Here is a 22868-nt window from a genome sequence, read left to right on the forward strand (position 1 = left end):
AGCACCCACTACTTAGGAAACATAATGTAAAAGCCAAAAATATGTCATGTCATGTCATTTGATTTTCAAATAATCCATGATATAATGGTTCTTATGTTCATTTCACAGCATCAAGTAATCAGTCATTAAATAGCAGAGATAAAATTAAAATGCAAGACTGATTCAAAAGCCTGTGCTCCTACCAAGAATGCCATTCATAGCCTCATAATTTTCTCTTCATTTGAAAAATTTAGTCAAAATATATAAAACTAAGATGACAAAGATTTTATAATATAGAATTACATAATTTTAAAGGAAGAAAACTATATGCAAAAGCAACTTAAAAGTTCACTACTGATTAAACAGCATGATTCAGTAGAAGTGACTATAGAAGGCTCCACCCTATCTGGTACATAACTAAGAATAAAAACATAAGCCCATTTTTTCTTTTAGCCTGTCTCTCCCTACTTCTATTTTTTTCCATGAGAATCGATTTTAAGGGTCTTATGCAAAATACAACAATGGACTCTTCAATTAGTGAAATGCTTTCATAAATGTGGCGAATACATAACCCAGACTACCTTTACCACCTCCAACAAGGGGAGAATAGCCACAGGGCTCCTATCCAGCCTTACATTAGGACCCTGCCTCCCTAGCAACAGCCAGAAGTTGGTGGCACTCTACCCAATATGCACCAATCACAGTTACTTTCTTAGCAATTTGAAATTAAGATATTCCAGCCTCAGTCTGGCTGCTTTCAAAAAAGGAAACCATGTAAACTCAGGAGTGTTTGGCCATGGCCATTTTCTACCACGTAGCCTGGAAGGCAGTAAAAGCCAAGAGACTGGGGCCAATTTGAAGCAGGGAGCGGGGCAGGGGAGGGGGAAGGAAACAGACAAAGCAAGAACTTGGATTTCCCGATGTGCTCTAGTCCCCAATTCCTGAGGCCCAACTATATCCTAGCTTAAGGTTCCATGACATATCCCTTTATCTTCAAAAAGAAACTATTTTTGCTTGAGCCAATTTCACCAGAGGCCACAGAAGGAAGAATAATCTGAGTTCCTGCCCCCATCCCAAAAAGATTTCAGTACCACTACTGAACCTGTGCCAAAAAGTGGTAAAAGATCACCAGATCAAAAATTTAGGATTATAAAACAAAAATTTAGGATGATAAAACCTTAAAGTTTTAATCATTTTATATTTGAATTTATACATAAAGCTCAGAAAGTAGAAATGATTTGCCCAAAGCTATATATAAGCTATTTAACTAACAAAGCTAGACTTAGAACCAGAAACCAAGGGTAGTTTGTGCATTTCTAAAAATGTGCCTGTTGATCATCTGCTTCAAAATTACCCAAGGAGTTTGTTTAAAACCCAGATTCTTCGGTCTCGACCTTGACCTCCAAAATTAGAATTTCTTGGAGTGAGGCCTGAAAATTTTACCAAGCTCCCCAGTGATTCTTACATATACTAAGAGTTGAAGATCTCTCCAGCAGGGGAGGGGAATATTGTTTAAAAACAAAACAGAATTTTACAAGTATTTTCTCATTTAATCTTCAAAACATACCACCAAGGTATATGTGATCCTCATTTTACAGGAAAAAAAATGTAGGCTCAGGAAGTTAAGTAACTTGCCTAAGGATACACAGCTGGTAGAACCAGAATTGGAACCAAGGTCCATCCAGCACCAAAGCTCTTGCTTTTCCCATTTCGTTACCACATAGTTCAGTGTTTTTCCACTACAAGAGCTGTAAGGAATTAAGCTAATCATCTGGTAGAAAAGACCAGGACTTGAGTGCAGAGAAAGGCCAAGCTAACTGTAACTTGGACAGACAGAAAAAAAGGAAAAAGAAACTTTACTTTAGAAAAATAAAATACAAAATATTGAAGTTAAAACTGAATATATATAAAACATAGTTGCCTGCTAAATTAACTGAACAATTTGATAAACTTGCCCTGTACTGACTTTTTTATTTTTTAGATATATTTCATTTTGAATGAAATACACTGTTAACCTCCACAGAGCCCTCAAGAATAATATCTGCCCTGGGGTTGGCACAGCTTCTGTTCTCTATGCTAAGACTTGGCAGACAGTTGTTCACTGCAGCTCAACAGGTCAGGTTTTACGTTCTCAGCTAGGTGAGAGGAGGTAATTCCAACTGAGCTGGTTTGGGTGGAGTTGGTTATGAGTTTCACAATCGCACAAAAGACTGAATTTTTTTATATTTTTATTTTGAAAAATAAATAGCTTTGTATCTTGGCTCACAATACTTTTCAAGAGCGGGGAAAGTATTTTTAAAAAGATATATGCTCACAGGAACTCTTGCACGTAAACACAGGAGACCTGAATAAGGCTATTCATTTAATTTCAGAATTGTACATAATATGAAGTTTGGAAAAAAGAAAACAACTAAAGTTAGTAGGAGCAATAAATTGTAGCACATTTTTCAATGAAAAAATATACAGCACTTACAATGAATGAACTATATCTAGCAATGTGAATGTATTTCAAAAGCATATTGAGTAGGGAAAAGCAAGTTGTAATTAGTGACATCACTAAAATTCAAAAAAATTACAGGATCATCCTCACTGTATATAATTTTTCACAAAAAGTATATTTTTTCACTGTTAATATTTTATTTCCTTTCATCCCGCTAAGTTTTTTTAGAAGATTCTATTATTATTATCATTTTAATAAAGTTTATTGAGTAACATTGGTTAATACAACCCTATAATTTTCAGGCGTACATTATCATTTGACATCTTTATATTCTATTGTGTTCACCACCCAAAGTCCAGTTTCCTTCAGCTACCATATGTTTGATCCCCTTTACCCACTTCACCCTCCCCCTACCTCCCTATATTTGACCCCCTTACCGCATTTACATCCCCCTCCTCCCTCACTCCACTAGTAACCACTATTCTATATTCCTCTGATAACCACTAGTCTATAGTCTATGTCCATGAGTCTCTGTTTGTTTGTCCTGCTCATTTGTTGCTTTTAGGTTTATATCCCACATATAAATGATATCATGTGATTTTCAACTTTTTCTGTCTGGCTTATTTCGCTTAGCATGATTATCTCGAGTTCCATCCATGTTGTCACAAATGGCAGTATTTCATCTCTTCTTATGGCTGAGTTATATTCCATTGTAATATATGTACTACAGCTTCTTTAGACAATCATCTATCATAGGGCACTTTGGTTGCTTCCATGTCCTGGCCACTTTGAATAATGGTGCTATGAACACTGGTGTGCAAATATCTTTATAAATATGACTTTTCAAGTCTTTGGGGTAAATACCTACTAGAGGGCTTGCTGGATCATATGGTAGCCCAATTCTTAGTTTTTTGAGGAACCTCCATAGGCCTGTTCCAATTTGCAGTGCCACCAGCAGTGTATGAGGGTTCCTATTTCTCCATATCCTCTCCAACACTTGTTATTGCTTGTTCTGTTGATTATGGCCAATCTAACAGGTGTGAGATAGTATCTCATTGTGGTTTTGATTTGCATTTCCCTAATAGCTAGCGACATTAAGTATCTTTTCATATATTTGTTGGCCATTTGTATGTCCTCTGGGGGGAAGTGTCCATTCAGGTCCTCTGCCCATTTTTTCATTGGATCATTTGTATAAAAAGTGTATTTTAAAAAACATACAAAATATGTGTTATAGAGAGGCAAGACAGCATATTGATTAGAAGGTATATAGCTTCTAGAGCCAATCTGGGTACAAATCCTTGCTCTATATCTTGTAGCTATATGAGCCTGGTCATTTTAAAACCTCTCTACTTCTCCAGCTCGCCATCTGTAAAATGGAAATAAAAATAGTACCTACCTTATAACATTTTATATGTATTAACTCGTTTAATTCTGACAACGACCATAGGGTTATTGAATAAAATGAACAGTACCTAGCAAACAGTAAGCATTAAACTCTTGTTGGTTATTATAACTATTATTTAAAAATAAATATTTATAGTAAATGTCTAAAGACATGAACTAGAAAGATAGACAGTAAATTCTTAGTAGTAGCTGCCTTGGTGGGAAAGAAGAGAAATGAAATAAGGGAAAACAAAGGAAACCTCACCTGTAGCACTAATATTTTGATTCCTTTTACCAAAAAAAAACCTATAGCAAATAATAAAATGATAAATTTGCTAATTTTTTTGTTAACCAATATTTGTTAATTCTAGGTGGTATATTGTACTTTTATTTATATTTAATTTTTTTTGGAATTAACAAAAAGAAACAACTATTTGCTTTTGTTTTCTGGGTTTTTTTTTTGATCTGTTGTTCTATTTAATTTGACAAATTTTAATTAGCCACAAGTGTCAGTGAAGAAGTATATATAAATAGACTCTAAAACCACACCTTAATTTTTAAATCTGAAAATGATTAATTTTAAACCAGAAAATACATTCATTGAAATGTGAGCTTTTTATCTCTGAATTACCTCTCTTGGTCTTATTTATGGAATATTACCTTTTGATATAAGAGTGTCCCTTAGGGGAACTAGGGACAATTACAATTACTCTCGCATTTACTAGAAAGGTATAATAACTTTTTTAAATGCTGCTTTCACTGTAAAGAGGCCACCCAACTCAAGAGACTACACTTTGTTGATCAAGAATAATTTTAAAATTTTGGAATTCTTAAATGAAAACTGATGATACTACGGTCTGCTTCACTAAAAATATTTTAGCTAGATTTCCAGTGGTTTTCATGTGAAAATTTAGGAGATAGGGAGAGATCTTTGTCAGGGAAGAATTATTGTCACAACAGTGGGGGTGTGGGGTGGGCACTGTTGACATTTTAGTGGACAAAGGCCAAGAAATCTAAATGTCCTACAATGCACAGAACAGTCCTTCACAGCAAAGAATTGTCCAGCCCTAAATGCCAATAGTGCCCCTGTTGAGAAACAATGGTTAGAAACAGTTCTGTTCTTAAACTAGGAAACAGCCTTTAGCAAAAATGCCAAAATTACGTTGCTTACCAGGACACAAGTAATTTTTCAGTAATTGTGTTCTCAATTTCAATATTTATAAACTTGGAAGTTCAGATGGTTTTTCTTTCTACATAGCAAGTTTGTCTTTTCAAAGGCTAATTTTCACTTACATTGAGATTGATTTACTTTTCACAAAGAAGGTACAATTAAAAGCTTTGATTTTAATTTGAAAAAAAGTCAACTAAATAGCCTATACCCAATATTATATATTTTATCTTTATAAACTAGGAATTACACAAATCATTTTACAGTGAATCAATGAAACATTTTTAGGATTCCCAGTTAGACTGCACTCTTGTTCGAAATAGTAACCACCACAGTCACCACTGACCATGGTCTACCACGTGTTTTGCAAAAGCTTTCTCTAATTTTTATGACAACCCTGCAAGGTAGGTGTTATCATCTCCAAGTTAAAGCGGAAGAAATTATGACACTGAGAGATTAAAAGACTTGCCCAAAGTCAACCAACTAATGACAGACTCAGGATTCAAAGCCAGTAGTTTTAAATCCAAACACTTCCCACTGTGACACATCTTCTCAGGAAACACAGCTAAATTTCTGTGAAAAGGTGATTTGCATGTTAGCTAGGTAGAAAGCTACTTCCATTCCCCATTCTACTTTAAATGTGGAGACTAAGGAGTATACAGATGATAACTCCACCAGCCTTCAGTCATTCAATTGGGAATATGCCAATTCTCAATCATTCCTCTATTTCTCTTCTAAAGTACAGTATTTGTTGTTTCTTACTCTTTCATTTCACAGGAACAAAGTAGATGAAACTTCACAATAGTGTAGATGCAAATAAAATCCTGCAATACACTGAACAGCTATCAACTAACAGGTAGCAGGATATCACAAAGTACCAGCCAGCAAAAAAAATCTTCAATATCCATCCAAATACAGAATCATATGTGCACAAAGTTGGCAATGAAGTCCCACAAAGTGAGTAAAAAGAATTTTTGAGAATTCCAGGATGGACTTTTACACCCTGGGTATAAAGAGTAGAAAAGGAACGCAAACATAATACCTTATCATATATTTTTTTCTATGATCATAAAAAGTCCTCAACTAATTCAAAATAAAACAAGGATTTTTATGGGTAAGATGTGGCCCAGAAAACTGGCCATTTTCTAGAATAGGAATACTGACAAGTACATTAACTGCGTGTATCAAGACCAATCCCATGGCAAATCTACATGACAAGTCTGCTTAGCTGCTATCCTTTCTATGGACCCACATAGCAAATACAGACACATTTCAGGATGACTGCCTAATTAAAAATAAAAGCAATACTGCTGAACTTGCCATCCTGCTGTGAAATGAGTTGCAGTTTCCATTCAAACCAATAGTGTACAACAATAAAAACTGGCATTCCTATTTAATTAGCCACGGATATACACAACGGCATATATTAGTGACAGAACAAAAGCCAGTTCTTAAAACTGTATTATCTTTTTTTGGATAAGCATTTATTTGCTGTTATAACTTTATCTACCAGGCCTTAGGTCATGACATAAAACAGAATTTAAGTTGAAAGTTATAAAGGCATTTAGAGGTTAACTATTACAATCTTTCGGCCAATTCAGAAATGCCTTCTATTAACTGATTCAAATGTTAACTGGGTTCCCACTAGGTACCAGACATTATAATAGGTGCTATAATATTTACTGAGAATTTACTATAAACCGAACATTTTCCAAGGGCTTACTATTTAATATTCATAATAGCCCTATAAAATAGGCATTATTATTATCTCTTTCACAAATGTGGAAACAAGCATGAAGTTTGTTACCTTGTCCAAGCTTTTACAGCCAAGAAGTGGTAGAGCCAAAATTCAAATCAAAAGCCTGTACTCTTAATCACTATATTAATACAGTATTGCCTCTCTGGGAGAAGGATATAGAAAACCAAATAAAACATGACTCCACCCCTCCAAAAGGTTAGTCTCCCAGAAAAGACACATGTAAATCTATGAGTACAATTCAATATGATAATTGCTAATGGCAGATTAGAAGTAAAAAGGGCTTAATTAAGGCACTGGAAGTAAGGACAAAGAAATAGGAAAGGAGATAAGTGACTTTTAGCAGGTATAAGAAGTACGTAGAATGACTCCAAGTTCAACTAGAACCCTTCCCATGTTTCTGGTTTGGGTGATTGGAGAAATTACTAGGTATTCACCAAAAGGAAAAAAATTGTGCAGAGATGTAAATTCTTTTCTGACCTGAGTTTGAAGTGCCTGAAGGAAAACCAAGTGAAAACATCTAGGAAGCAGCTGGAGACACCATAATGAAGCTCAGGAGATAGAACTGGACTTGGAGATGTGGATGTCAACATCATTAACATTTACACATATTCTAAAGAGCTTCCCAAAGTAGAGAATATGAGTAATAGGTAATATTTAATGAGTTGCTACTGTGTGCCGAAGCCCAGTCTCCTTCATTATGTCCTTAGATGAAATCAGATAAGAGTCCAAGGGAACATCAACATACAAGACAAAAAAGAAACAATAGAGGTTAAAAATAAAACCAAGAGGAAATATGTCACACAAACCAAAGGTGGAAACGACAAACATATCGAATGCCACAATGTAATCAAATAATATGAAGGAAAGTGTTCACTGGATAAGGACACTACAGAGGTCAGAGTCCACTCAGCCTACTAAACCACTGCACCTACTACACCACAATGAAGAGGTCACTAATACCTCCAGCAGCCATTCTATTATTGGAAAGTTACCAAGCTTTGTCATTCCAAGGAAAGAAAAACATAGGAAAAACACAGTACTGTGTTCATATTGATTCTGAAGGAGAATTAAGAGTTACAACGAGTAAGAAAAAAAATGGCGTTCATGATAGAGGCTCTCTTCATCCCTCTGGCGACCAAATCAAAGTTATGACAGAAAAGAGGAGCAGCAGCAAGGAAAAATCACCTGAGAACTTGATGAACAAACCATACAACTAGGGAAAAATCCAAGAAACCACCCTGCAACAGCAGAAGGTAGGATGGAGATGAGGACGCAGGGCTGCGCGGTCTCTAGCGGCTGAGACTGAGGTTGTGGCAGTGGCAGAAGCCTCTTAAAGGGGCCGCATCCATGAGCAGATTTTCATGGTGATTGACCAGCTCGCTCTGAAAACCAGTGCCAATTCGGCTGCGCGCAGGGAGCATGAGGAACTTAGAGGGAACCAATGACCGAGGACCAAGGCAAGACTCACACACTATGTACAGAAATGCCAGTGGTATCCACCGTTCTCTATTGAGCCCGCCCCTCTCCCAGACCGCAGACACAGCACCGCCATAGCTGTGATGTCATCAAACTAGATAACAAAGGTAGCTCCACCCAGAGGATCACCTGAAATCTTGCCTCCCCCAACTCACACCCCGCCACCCAAGCCACATCCAGGTGTATCCTCAGTAAATTAGGTGCTTCTTGCTGAGTGGCACCTAGACTCACACTGCAGGCAGCAGGCCTCAGTTTTTGGTGTGGCCTTTTGAGGTGACTGTAAGTATAGCATCTGTGGATTGCTTGCTGAATCTTAACAGGTGGCTCTGGAGGGGCACAGGCTTGGGCTAAATTTGGCCTGCAGCTGAACACCTCTCAGGACTGGGCCACTGGATACCTATTTCACAAATCCACACTAATAAGACCAAAGACTTAGGAGCTTTGCTTAGTACATAGAAACAGACATGGAAAGACAGCAAAATGGGAAGACAAGCAGAAACTGTATGAGAGAAGAGAACAGAGATCCAGATATAATAGAATCAAGTAATCTAACAGATGCAGAGTTCAAAACACTAGTTATAAAGATGCTCAATGAACTTTTGGGAAGTGAAGATAAATTCAGCAAGAACTTTGACAAAGAGATAAAAATCACGGAAATCGAAACCAGTCTGAAATGAATAAGACATTATCTGAGGTAAGAAATATATTAAATGGAATTTAAAAAGTGAATAAAGGATCAAATGCCCTATCTAAAGGATGAGAAAGTCAAAGACACGCAATCGAAGTGGCAAGAGATAAGATGCCGAGACTATAAAAATAATTTAAGGAGGATATGGGACACTATTAAGGCTCCAAATATTCATTTGATCGGTGTAACTGAAGAAAATCAAGATGCTGAACAGCTGTTTGAAGAAATAATGATGGAAAACTTCCCTAAACCTGGTGAAGGAAATGAACAAAAAAACCCAGGAAGCTCAGAGAATTCTAAAAATCAGGGATCCAAAGAGGCCCACACCAAGATACATCATAATTAAAATGCCAACGGTTAAATACAAAGAAAGAATATTAAAAAGCAGCAAGAGAAAAAACAGATAGTTACTTATAAGGGAAAACCCAAAAGACTGGCAGCTGATTTCTCAAAAAAAACCATGAAGGACAGAAGGGCCTGGCAAAAAAATATTCGACAGTATGAAGACCCAGGATCTACAAACAAGAATAATTTATCCAGCAAAGCTATCATTTAGAGTTGAAGGACAGATTAAGAGCTTCCCAGACAAAAAATAAGCTAAAGGAATTTATCACCACCACGCCAGTATTATAGGAAATGTTAGAGGGACTTCTTTAAGAAGAATAAACATGTATCAAAAACAGGAATAAAGAACGGTAAAACTACATTCCTATCAATGAGTACCTCAAATAGAAAGAATTAAGTGCTCCAACTAAAAGATAGAGTGAATGAATGAATGGAAAGGAAAACAAGACCCCTACACGTTGCCTATAAGAGACTCACTTTAAATTAAAAGACACACACAGACTAAAAGGAAGGGAATGGAAAAAGATATTGTTTTGATGGACCTAGAAGGTATTTAAGTCAGACAGAGAAAGTTAAACACTATATGATTTCACTTATATGAGGAATCTAAGGAATAAAAAGAACAAACTAAAAACAGACTCGCAATTTGGTGATGGACAGAGGGGAGGGGAGTTTGGGGGACTGGGAGAATGGAGTGAAGGGTTAAAGAAGTAAAAATTAGTAGCTGATGGATGCTCACAGGGATGGGTAGTATGACATAGGGAATGCAATTAGTATTAATACGTTGGCTAGAGGGAGGGAGGGAGCATTTGGGAGGACCATTTTATGAACTATACAGATATCTGACTGATATGCTATATACTTGAAACTAATTAAAATAAATTTGTTTTTAAAAGAGTTACAACAACTAAATATAATAATGATACTTGTTTGAATCCTGATTTAAACAAAATAGTTTTAGAAAACACAACAGGGGAAATTTTAATAAGGATTACTATTAGATAATAGAAAATTATTATTGATTTTATTAAGTATGATAATATTAAGATTGTATAAGACTTATTTTTGGAGATGCACATAGAAATAGAGATGAAATGTGTATTTGCATTAAAATATATCAGAAAAAAGATGTAGCAAATTTTACAAATGTTATTGTTTTATATGGATAATATGTAAATGGATGTCCGTTACATTTCTAATAAAAAAAGTCTTCAGAAACAAAATGTGATAGTTTTGTCAATAAAATAAAATCCAGCAAACGAATACAGCATAGAAATCACAAACACCAACACTAGAAAAAACCAATTGATCTTATGTTGTGTGAATGCGTACTTATTGCTTGGAATAAAATTTCTAATGAAACAGCATATACATATTCAAAAAATGCTGTATCTCAAACAGCTTATAGCAAAGGACATACCATGGCTAACTGTGCAAGATAATTCAAAAAAGATATAGTGATGACGAAGATACTGAGATTGAAAATATATATAAAGAAGGATAAAATTTCATGAAATGAGAACAGGGAAAAGTAATTTTTCTAAAATAATATGTTGTTATATATTATTTAAAATACATGCGAATAAAATTAAGCAGGACAAGTTTAAAAAATTCTAACTCCAACTTAGTCGCTGAATGATCTTGAGCATGTTACTTAACTTCTCCCCTTACCTATAAAATAGACAAATATTAACTATATCACATATATACATTTAAATGAGAACATACTAAGAAACCAAAAGATAAAAAGGCATACCTGAAGCACCAGGAAGGATGCCTGACACACAAAAACCAATATGAGTTCCCTCTCCTCTCCCTCCTCCAACACACCTTTAATCCTAGTTCTGGATGTTGCAAGTGTACAGACAAATTAAGTCTGTTTTTTTTCTTCTTTATGATAGCTTTTCAGTTACCAAGTCCTCCCCAGGGCAAATATATACAAGTCTTTCAGGCTTCCCATGGAATGTGGCATCAAGATCTTCTTGGTTACCTTCTTTAAAGTTTATCCTTAATTGCCCTCCAAATATGTCAAAGCCCCTCTAAAACAAAATAGCAAAAACTGTACACAGTATACACACACACACACACACACACACACATACACACACACACATATATATATATATATATCATCTAACAAGGACAGAATTGAGTAGGACTATTTTTTCCCATAATCTGTATATATAAAAAACATAGTTTCTGATCTTTTAAGTATACTAAATGCATCTATAACTTTGTATGCTGGAATATGAAACGACACTAGATAAACCGATATTAAACCCCTTCAAATTGGCTTAAATACTAAAATATCAGGGGAATGTATAAATTTTCAGGATAATATCTCTTTTGATAAATTTTCCTATTTGATTTTAAAAAGACCTGAACATGATCGCTTAAGTCAGACAGACAACTCACCTCTTTTTCTGATAAAGTGCATTAGAAGGCTATTTCACAGATTGTGGGAAAGAAAGCAACCAACAAGAGAAAATTAGGTTCCTAGGGTAAGGGTAGGCTGTTCTATAGTTTAAATTACAAAGGTCGAAGAAGAAATTTAATAAAGGGAAAACAAAATTAATAACATGAAGTATTATCAAAAAATATTCACAAAAATATTTTTTATTCGCTCTTTCTCAAATATATTATTTCCACTAAAGGGAATATTTTATAGCTATTAAAAGTGACAGTTACCATTAGCACATAAGAATATTAACTTACATGCTGTCAGTAACAGAAAAAACTAGAGACAATCCAAATGTCCATCCATCAATAGGGATAGGTTAAATAAATTGGACTACATCCATAAAATTTAATATTAATATGGTCATTAAAAGAATGAGATAAATTCTATACATACTAACATGAAAAAAAGGTCCAAATTTCACTATGACAATAGCAAGTTGCAAAATAGAATGTATAGTGCAATCTTTTTTAAATAATGATAAATATGAGTATATGCCTAGAAAATAATTAAGAGAAATATATATAGTACACTAAACTGTCATCTTGTGGAAGAGGTGATTGATTATAAGAGACACTCATTTTTCATGGATGGAATACATTTCTGTAAAGTTGTTTTTTATAATGATCATGCATTATTTTTGTTTTAAAAATGAAGATAAAAAGGTTAAAACCAAAAAAAAAAAAATCCTTTCATTCCTTCCAAAACGGTAGCTTAGACTACAAGAAATAAAATTTATAATATCTGTTAATGAAAAAAGAGTGGGGAAAAGAATGTAAAAATTATAATTTATAATTATATAAATGTATGCACTGTAAAAAATATAAAAGAATTATACCAAAGTGAAAAAAATAAAGGAATTATACCAAAGTTATTTTGTAGTGAAAGGATTACAATTTATTCTTTACTCTTATTCTAAATGTTCTGTAATGTTATATTGCTTCTGTAATTATAAAACAAAATATCAATTTATCGACATAAGTGTAGCAAAGTGCACATAATTTCACAATCAATGTATAATGAAACTGAGTTTCTTAAAACATTCAATTATGAATATACAGAAATACAAATATAAAAGATGTAGTTATTACACTGAATTCACATTAACTGCAGGATATTACCTGGCAGTTCTTTAACCTTCTGATAAGAGTTTGCTTCCTTGAAATATTTTCTTTCTAAGTTCAGGAAAAAATTCCAGTTCCAGTTAAAAATGTATTTACTAATATAATTATGGAGCTTTAACAGGACTTTCAATGCTATTTACTTAAACTTGTTGTGAAGTCTCAATAAAACCAGAGGTTTATCATGCCAGAATCCAAAGAGACATGTAACTATTTAAAAAGGTATTTTCACATAATGCCTATTTTCATGAGTCTTTACTGTATAAATATATTTCTTTTCAAATAAAGGGTCATCTTTCAGTTCAAAATTTCACTCATGTTTAAATACAATTAATTGTCTTTGATAATATTTCTACTATTTCATAGGCATGAAAGATTTCAACATCATTTCAGACTAGCCAGGAGGATATTATAACCTCTAACAGTTCACATAACACACATGACAATTAAAAATCCTCGTTGACATTTGTCACATATAAAATTCTTTAGTTTCACACTCAAAGACTTTGCTCTACTAAAACTGGCCTAATCATTATCCCCTAGACTTAACCCACCTATCAAGTGTAGCCTTCTCTTCTTATCTCAGCTTAAGTGATGTTCACCTCATGTCAGCTGTTGTACTCAATGTCTTCTTGGTCTTCCTATCTCCACTCTCACATCTCTCCCAATCTGTTCTCCAAGGCAAGTAACTTTTGAGAACTCCTCATGTGTGACACGAAAGCTCTTTCTTATTTGGCCTCTATCCACATCTCCAGCCTCATCTATCTACATTCCTCTACCCACAGACACAATCTACTCTAAACATAGAGAACTGTTTCCAAAGCCCTGCTCACACTTCAATGCCTATATGCATGTAGGATTCTTTCTCCCTGGTACGCTCTTTTTTAAAATTTATATTTTCAATGGACAATTGATATACAATATTACATTAGTTTCAAGTGTACAACATAGTGATTAGACATTTATATACCTTACAAAGCAAACACTGTATAAGTCTAGTACCCATTTGGCACCATACGAGTATGTTCTTCCTGACCATTTCTATTTCTGCATGGTTCTCCCAGTAATCATCTCATGTGGGAAGTGTTCTCTGACCCCTCAATCTCTTTTTTCTGTGCTTTGCTAATGCCTTGTGTAAATCTGTTATTACAGTTATCACACTATATTTTAATTGTTGCTTATCTATCTCTTTGACTGGACTATGAACTCCATGAGGGCTTAGACTTGAACTTACTTGCTACCAAATGAAATGTGGTATACAAATTTTAATACTACTATTTAAATCAAAATTTACAGTGGAGAGAAAAGAAAATAAGACATTGAGATTCCATACATTCCATGTAAAAACATTCATTCTTTCATTCAGTTGACAAATATTTATTCAGCACCTGTTAGGGGCCAGGCCCTAGAGAGTTGGTGATGACAATACAGACACATACACAAAAATAATCCTGAGAAGCTATAGTTCAAAATGTTAACAATGGCTAGTAACTCTTTGAATCTTGGGAAGATTTGAATAATTATATTTTCTCCTTTAAAATAATCTGTTTCCAGCCCCCAAATATAACGCAGATCTCTCCCTCTCCTGGGTTGACAATTCTCCATCTTCCCAGGATGTTACCCACACCCCATCCTTAGGAGTACATAACCTCATTTCCATGCGACTAGCCGATTTTAGGCTTGACCTATCTTCTACCTCATAATGTGCTTTTAATAAACAAATATTTCTCATCTAAAATAAAATCATCTGTTTCCAATTCTTCATTAATAAACATGAATTAAGTTTATATTCACACACACACACAAGAAAAAACATGAGGGGTCCCCCCAAATTACAAATTTCTACCTATCAGTAGGAATACAATACCCAAAGTAAATAATGTGCAAATTTTGAACCATAACTAATGTGAGAGCAAAACAATTTTTGAGTACTTTTAGTCAGATTCTAATATACCTAATACAAAGAACAATGGGACTAAATCATAAATAAAAACAAGACTAAAGTATGCAAAATACCTGAGAATTTCCGCAGTACCTATTTTGAAAAAGGGCCCATGCAAATTGTCCAAGGAAAATACTGACCACAGATCAATACCACCCTGGTTTCCCACACTGCAGAAAGAAAATTATGTCATTCTACTACATTTAATGTAGAACAGATGACAGCCTCTATCTGACAACATATGACAAATTAATAAATAACACCATATTTCATCTGTATAATGATTTACAGTTTAGAGTTGACGAAGCACTTTGACCTTCATAGTAATTTTGTTTTCTTGCTCCCTCCCATTGGATAGATTAAAAAGCTAAGGGTTGAAATGGACAAGATCTTTCTAACTATGACTCAAAATCCAAAAGCCATAAAGGAAAATATTGAGAAGTTTGCCTATATAAAAAAATCTTAAAAAAAAAATCTAAAATTTCTGCATGGAAATAAGTCAGCAGACAAATATCAAAATGGGACAATATTTGCAATACATACCACAGACAAAAAATTATCTTACATGTGATATTTGTACATCATATATAAAGAGACTTAGAAATCACTAGGAGAGACCTATGACCCAACATAAAAATAGGTGAAGAATGTAAACAGGTAGTTTACAGTAAAGAAAATATGAGTGACGCAAACAATATAAAGAGAGGCTAAACTTTAACATATATTTTTTAAAATTATTCTAAGGTATCATTTTTCTCTATCAGATTGGCTAAAAATCAAGTTTGACAACATCAAAGTATAATATTAACAACACTGATTGTGGAGCCCAAGTGCTTAGTTTGAAATTCTGCCCTGGTAGCTGCACGATTTCAACAAGTCACTTAAATTTCCTATTCATCAATTATTCACCTGAAAAATGGAGATAATAATAGCACCTACCTCAAAAGGATGTTATTAAGATTAAAAGAGGTAATGTTTATAAAGCACATATGTATCTGGCACATAGTAAGCACTAAATAAGCATTAGCTATCATACAGCTAATGCTGGTGAGTTAACAGGCAATGTATATTGAAACAATCCAATAAAGGAAAGCTATTTGGCAATATATTTCATAGTTACAAATGCATGTATCCTTTGACTTAGAAATCCCACTTTCGGGACATTTATCCCATAAATACCCTTGCACACAAGTAAAAATGACATGTGTTCAAAGGTCTTCATTATAGAATTGCTTATAATATCAAAAGACTGAAAGCAACACAAATGTTTAACAATAAGGAAACAGTTTAAATTACAATACATCAATTCAACTGAATACTACTCAAGTGTTTAAATAAAAGAAAGAGGAAGCTCTCTATGTACTGATCTGGAAAGGTTTCCAAGATATAGTAGTAAGTGAATAAAGCAGTAAGAGTGAGGGAGTAAGAAGGTGCAGAACAATGGGGAATCATGGGCTAACTCTTGCATGAAAAGTGGGAAAATAAGATTATATATTCATATTTATAAGTATTTGCCTAAAAAATGTCTGAAGGTATATAAAGAAACTAATAAAGGTGGTTGAGAGGGGGCATGGAACTAGGCGGATCGGGGATAGACATAGGAGCGAGACTTCCACTCTTTATATAAAAGATACATATGCAAAACATTTATCCATTTGAATTCATTACCTATACAAAGATTAAATTTTTTTAAAAAAAGCTCACAGAAGACAGGAAATTTGCCTACTAACATTTAGCTGATAAATAAGAGTTTATTAGTTAAGACTTCCATTGTTTTTCTTTGTGTCATACTTTCTGAAATTTTCAGGAATGGAAGACTTAAAAATTACAAGTAGGTTTTCCTTTGAAACAACAATTCTCAGCAAAAATAACACTATTGGCAAAATGAGACCACACTGAAGTCACCTCCACACAATGACTTAGAAAATAGTACAATACTCATTGTTGGTCAAAAATATTCACTATCACCCACACTATACAATGTAATGATTGGGCTTCGTTTATTGGAAGAAGATAAAATTCTTATAAAATCCCTTGTCACAGGTTTCAAATTCCAAAACAACATTTATTCTGCAAAACAATAAAGTATATGACACTAAGAATATGTCTCTAAACACTTTCATGAAGTGTACAACATTAAGAACATCTATAAACACTTTCACATAGGGAAAAAAGCATTAAAACAAGTCAGCTTCCTACTCTATAGACGACAAAGGAGTACACATAAATATATAATGTTCTGTTTATAATTAATATACGAACAAAATGTGATTGAGGATACTTGAGTGGAGAGTCCCTAGCCTAGTCTCCCAACACAGATTTTTAAACAGAATTAAACAGTCTAATCATATGCCAAAGGATTTGAGACCATCCCAGATATACAGCTGTATGAGAGACTAATACATCATACATCCAGGGCACCAAGTATCTGAGGGTCTTGACATTAATTCACACACAAATACCTGTACCACGTAGTATTACTTTCTAAGAAGTGCCAAGGAAACTCCCCTCAACCCTGAGCGGCCCCGCCTATAGAATCCAGTATATCTTCTGTTCCATTTCCTGCTTTTATACTAGGCAACTATGACATCCATACTGATGACATACATATTCAACATACTTCATAGCCCCTTAACCTCCCACTACTTCATTCCCCTTCAACGGCACTGAGACAATTAATTTTTTTGTTTGTTTTTACCTTGAAATATTAAACTCTCAGCTTTCTCATTCTTAGAAAACCTGTCTTCAACCACATTTCTGTTTGTCTTCTTATTTCCTATTCCCTATTACAAATATATTATTTTACCAGGCCCCTCAACGTGGTCAGCAATCGTTTTTTTAACTTCTTAATCCACTCTTAGTTCTTTTTGATGAACATTGAAGATTTCCATGATCATAATCATAATACTCAAATCAGAAACTCACCATAGTTTCTTCAGTCTCCAAAGATAATTGACTTCACAGATAACTGATCCCATCAAAAAAATAAGGCCATCTGTCAAACTCTTTCACCTTCTTACCTTCTTTCATATTAACTATCTTGACTTCTATCCTTTTGGTGTCAAAGAATGAAATGCCCAACATATTTGCTAGGTAAAATTTCCCCTCAACTTACAAAACTGTTTCACTCACACTTAAAAAAAAATGTTTTTAAAAAGGCATATGTACCATAGGTTTCAGAGCTATATAGACCTTTGTTCAAATTTTTGCCTATAGTCTTCCCAACTGGAAAATAGGGATACTGATACCTAAATCGCAAGGCTGTTGTGATTTATAAAGCATCTTTATGATATCTGGCATATAATATATTCTTAATACAGTTTTTCACTACTCAACAGCTCTCCTTCACAACCTCACTTATTAAAATAGTTTTACTCACTGACTACCATTTACTCCTCAATCTATCATGATCTGACTACTGCCATCACTGCTACCATTAGACCACCTAAAGTATCTTTCAAAGGAAACAAGTAATCTCCTAATAACTAAATTCAATGGTTTCTTCCAAATCTTCATTCTACTTGATTTCTGGAGCACCTGACATTGATGGTTACCCTCGTCCTTTGTGAAACTCTTTCCTCCTTTGTCTTCTATTACAATGCCATGCCATTCTAGTTTCTGTCCCATTCCTTTAACCTCTTTCTCAATATCTATTACCCTTCAAACAATGATGTCCACAGCTCTTCTTTTAGTATTATGTCCATACTAAGGCTTCAAATATCCCCCATATATTCTCTGCTGATCCCTCAAATTTACATATTCAGTTCTAACCTTCTAACCAATTTTCAGACCAAAATTTCCAGTTACCCACAGTAATATCTGAAAAACGTCTCAAAATAAATTTTCCAAAACCAAATTCATTATTTTCCCTAAAAACTGCTTCTTTATGTTCCCTATTTCAATTTACACTACCGATCTATCCTATCAGCAGAGTCAGAAAATTCTCACTAATTCTCACAACTCTATTTTGAAACCTCATGGAATTGCATGCCATTCTCTTCATATTTCTACCACCATTCTAGTTCGTTCCCTTTGATCTGGATTAGTACACTAGTTTCCTGCCTACCTAGGCTTTCTGCCACCACACTGCCTTTACTTTCAATTCTTTCTCCGGTTTTCTCCAGAGATAATCAATGATACCAAACTCCTGCTTACAAAACCTGCAATGGCTCCCCATACCTACAGAATAAAGCCCAAAGCCCACATCTTTCAGCAAGGTTTTCTCAGAGGTATAAATCGAAAGGTTTTTAAATCAGAAAAACCGGAGTTTCATTTCTAGCTAAATCTGAATACAGACTTAGTTCAGAATCTTCAACGTAAAAGGCAGAGGAGGGGGAAAAAAAGGATGAGGAGAGAAGGGATGATGACAGGGGAGAAAAAAAGAGGGAGACAATAGTGTCTGAGGGGAGGGAAGTATCTTTTGAGGGGAGAAGTGGATATTTTCGAGCGAAGAGTATGTTAGAGGGAAATAAAGCAAGGAATCCAGATCTCTGAAGGAGGGTATACTGAGATCAGGGAGGCTCTCAGTAAAGAGTTAGAGGTCTCATAAACAGTTCTCCGAGGAAATGAAGGATTCCTGAGTCTCTGAAGTGAGAAAAGTCCCTGAGAGGAGTAAGGTACCAGAGGTCCCTGATATGAAGGAACTTCTAATGGGTTCCCGGCCTCTGAGGCGGGAAGTGGGAGGGAGGAGGTCCCTGAGGGAAATGAAAAAGTAAGGAGAAAGGGTCGAGGAGTGCCCCCAGTCACTGAGAGGAGCACCACTGGGAAGTGACCGGGTACTGATGACGGCACCAAGAGACCCGAGCGCCAATGCTCCAAAGCCGAAACGGGTATAGTAGCCCCACGCGCGGGCCAGGGTGCCCCGGATTTGTGCTCCACGCGCTCCCTTGGCGTTACCTGAGGCGAGAGTGAGCAGCCAGAGGGGTACCTGCACGAGCGGGAGGGGGAAGCGGCGGCAAAAGGGAGCATAGTAGCCCTCACAGCTTGGAGGCAGCAGCGGCTCTTAGCCTGCGGAGGCGCTGGGGGGTCCCTCGCGCAGAAGCCGGCGTTTCCGCGAAGCTAGCGGCGGAGGCGGACCAGAAGGCTACTGCCATGGCCCCGCAGTCGGGGCCACTCCCCCGCGCCTGTTTAGCGGGGCGAAGGGGATGATCTGGCCAGCGAGCCAGAGAGGACAGCTAAAACAGCCGCTGGGCTCCACGGCCGCCAGTGACTGAAACGCCTGCCCAGCCGGTTGGAGGAGCTGGGGGCGGGGCACGAGTGAGCACGCCCCTCCCTCATAGCAGCCAATCAACAGTCAATCCTTGATAAACGAGCTAGGGAAGTTGCCCAATTAGCATCAGGAACGCCACGTGGTATGTGGTTGGCCACAATGGGCGTCAAGAAAAGCCAATCAACAGCCCTAGGCGCCAACTCTGGAGGACTCAGGGAACCAATAGGAAAAACGTAAAGGTAAAAACAGAAGCAGCAGTGTGTTGGAAAGGCGGAACCAAGGCGGAGGGAATACACCTGGGGAAGAACTAAGTCCAGGAGCCTCGCAGAGGGCGGGACAGTAAACACAAAATGAACCAATCAAAATTCCAAACATGTAAGCGATTGGTAATTGACAAAGCCAACAAAAAATGGATTAGACTCGCGCGGCTTTTGGGTTGATAAAGGTATAGCTGAGTAAGGATTGTCTCTGTTTAAGAAAAAGTAATATGAACGCAGCGTCCTGCAGGATCTCAGTATAGTGTAGGGGAAAACTGATACATAAACAATTACTGTATTACCGACTTGAGATAGTAACAAAGAGGGGTAGAGTTAAACAAAACGCTGAGAGAGCGATTCATCTAGACTAAGTTTAATTTCAGTAAAGGCTTCTTGGAGGAGTTAACACTTGAGCTGTCTTGAAAACTGAGTATTTTGAAAGAGCTGGGTAGAGAATAAAAATCCTATTCAACTGTTCAATAAGCACATGTTTCCTCATAATCTCATGCCTGAGCACACTGGAACAGGACTAGGGCTTCTAGTGCAAGAGCAGGCAAAGGAACAGTAGAATATGGACCTTCCTGCACCAGTATTCTCTGGGATTAGAGATCACCTTTCCTACATATTTAAACTTGTCTCCTACACCTGTTGTCAAGGGTCTTGACAAATGAGTGGGATCTGAATAGAGTAGTCTACCCTTATACTCAGTTTCAGTTGTTTCAACTACTTTTGGTCAACTGTGGTCCGAAAACATTAAATGGAAAAATCCAGAAATAATAATTTTAAATTGCAGCCATTCTGAGTAGCATGATGAAATCTCACATGGTCCTGTTCCATCCCACCTGGGACATGAATCATCCCTTTGTCCAGTGTATCTCTGCTATATAACCTACCTTACCTGCCAGTTAGTCACTTAGTAGCCATGTTGGTTATGAGATCAACTGTCCTCAGATCACAGTGCTTGCATTCAAGTAACCCTTAAATGTCTCATTCACCTCACTTCATCTCTTCACATAGGCATTTTATCATCTCACATCACAAGGGTGAGTACAGTACAATAAGGTATTTTGAGAGTGACCGTATTCATATAACTTTTATTATAGCATATTATCAAAATTGTTCTATTTTATTTTATTATTAGTTGTTAATCTCTTACTGTGCCTAATTTATAAATTAGGTACAGTAAACTTTATTATGGGTATATATAAAAAGAAACATAGTATATATTGGGTTCAGTACTATCTGTGGTTTCAGGTATCCACTTCAGTCTTGGAACATATTCCCCATGGAATATGTGGTTGGAGTAGAGGTGGTATGCATTCCTGGTAGCAATACAGTTTAAGAAAGATGTGTGATAGGAGATAAGAATTAAAAGAAAGGTTAAATGTGAGTCAGGCTTCAATATCAAACTTGTCCTTTCTTTTTTATGCTGTGACAACTATCAAAGTTTCTTGAGCAAGAGAGTAGCCTTAACAGGACACTGTTTTAGGAAGATTCATTGGTAGCTCATATGATTTCTGAAGGAAGAGATTACGCTAGCCAAGTCCCCTCCGCCCAAAGCCTTTTCTGTATCATTCTTCTGGCAATAAGTCATGTGCTGCCACCTGGTGACAGTTCAGATACAATTATTCCACATAGCTAATGTTTCTGCTGTTAGAACTCTGGCACTCTTGCAAACCTGTCTCCAACAGAGCTTGATGCAAAGAAGTTGATAAATAAGTAGGGCACTGATAGCAAGTAGAATTGAATAATGTCAACATGCCAGATGTATCACCTGCCCAGTAAAAGATGTAAAATACAGGGATTCCTTTCACCAGGTTCAGCAGGAAGATGAGCCTTGAATGGAAAGTTTGTTTTTGTTTTTTGGGTTCTGTTTGATCCAAGTCTAATCTCTACCATTCCACTTTCAGCAATTTCCCTAATGCTAAAGGGAAAGAACCAAGGATTGTCTTATAGCTGTTCAGTTGTCAAAGGCCCACTCTTCTGACTTGTCTGCTAGTTAGGTCAAGGCCTTGAATGTACCCCATTCAAGATACCAGGACTGGTATGTATTATGCTTACTAAACATCCACTTGGTGGATGAATGGCATTATCTTTTGGCTATATCTAGAAGTGGAAGAGACTTCGTTAGACCTCAGTGAGATGCTGTTGCTACCAAGGAAATCCTGGACTGCACTATCTAAAATACAAAGCCCAGGTACAAAGACAGTAAAGCTTCCCTTAGTCTACCTAGGAAAAGATATTTTCCAGAGAGCAACCAAATGGTGGAAAGATCAAAACTAATAGCCACAGGCATTTTTAAAATGTAACAGGAAATATCAGAGTGCATCACTCTTAGTAGGAATAAGTATTGAATCATAAATTTGTTTCAGAACTGCTGAGGATGAGGTATGGAAGGGCTGGAGTGAGCCCCAAGAGCAGAAACTATAAGATGAGGAGAAGAAGGCTCCTATTGCCCAGGTCCAGAGCCCACCACAATGTCTCATACTTCCTGCACCCACACAGCAGTACTATCCTAGAGCATTGTCCTACCTTATTCAACTCACTAGAATGGGAACTCCCACCTCTTTGCAAGTTCCACTGAGCGTAGGGCTTGAACTTAGAAGGTACAGTAAAAAATGTCTATGAACATGGGTTTCAGAG

The 22868-nt window shown here is 36.1% G+C and overlaps 1 protein-coding gene across 3 annotated transcripts in view; it reads right to left on the minus strand.

Moving 5' to 3' along the window:
• The window catches only part of TESK2 (testis associated actin remodelling kinase 2), a 104923-nt gene extending 84901 nt beyond the window's left edge, over window positions 1-20022 (minus strand). The window contains exon 1 of one of the 3 annotated variants that reach the window (XM_016137808.2): window positions 19656-20022. The gene's annotated coding sequence lies outside the window, so the exon portion shown is untranslated. The remainder of the gene's footprint in view (window positions 1-19655) is intronic. The other 2 variants (XM_016137807.2, XM_016137806.2) reach the window with 2 other exon arrangements.
• Window positions 20023-22868: the final 2846 nt, after the last annotated feature.

Source organism: Rousettus aegyptiacus, unplaced genomic scaffold (genome assembly GCF_014176215.1).
Source record: "Rousettus aegyptiacus isolate mRouAeg1 unplaced genomic scaffold, mRouAeg1.p scaffold_m13_p_1, whole genome shotgun sequence".
Classification (NCBI taxonomy): Eukaryota; Metazoa; Chordata; class Mammalia; order Chiroptera; family Pteropodidae; genus Rousettus; species Rousettus aegyptiacus.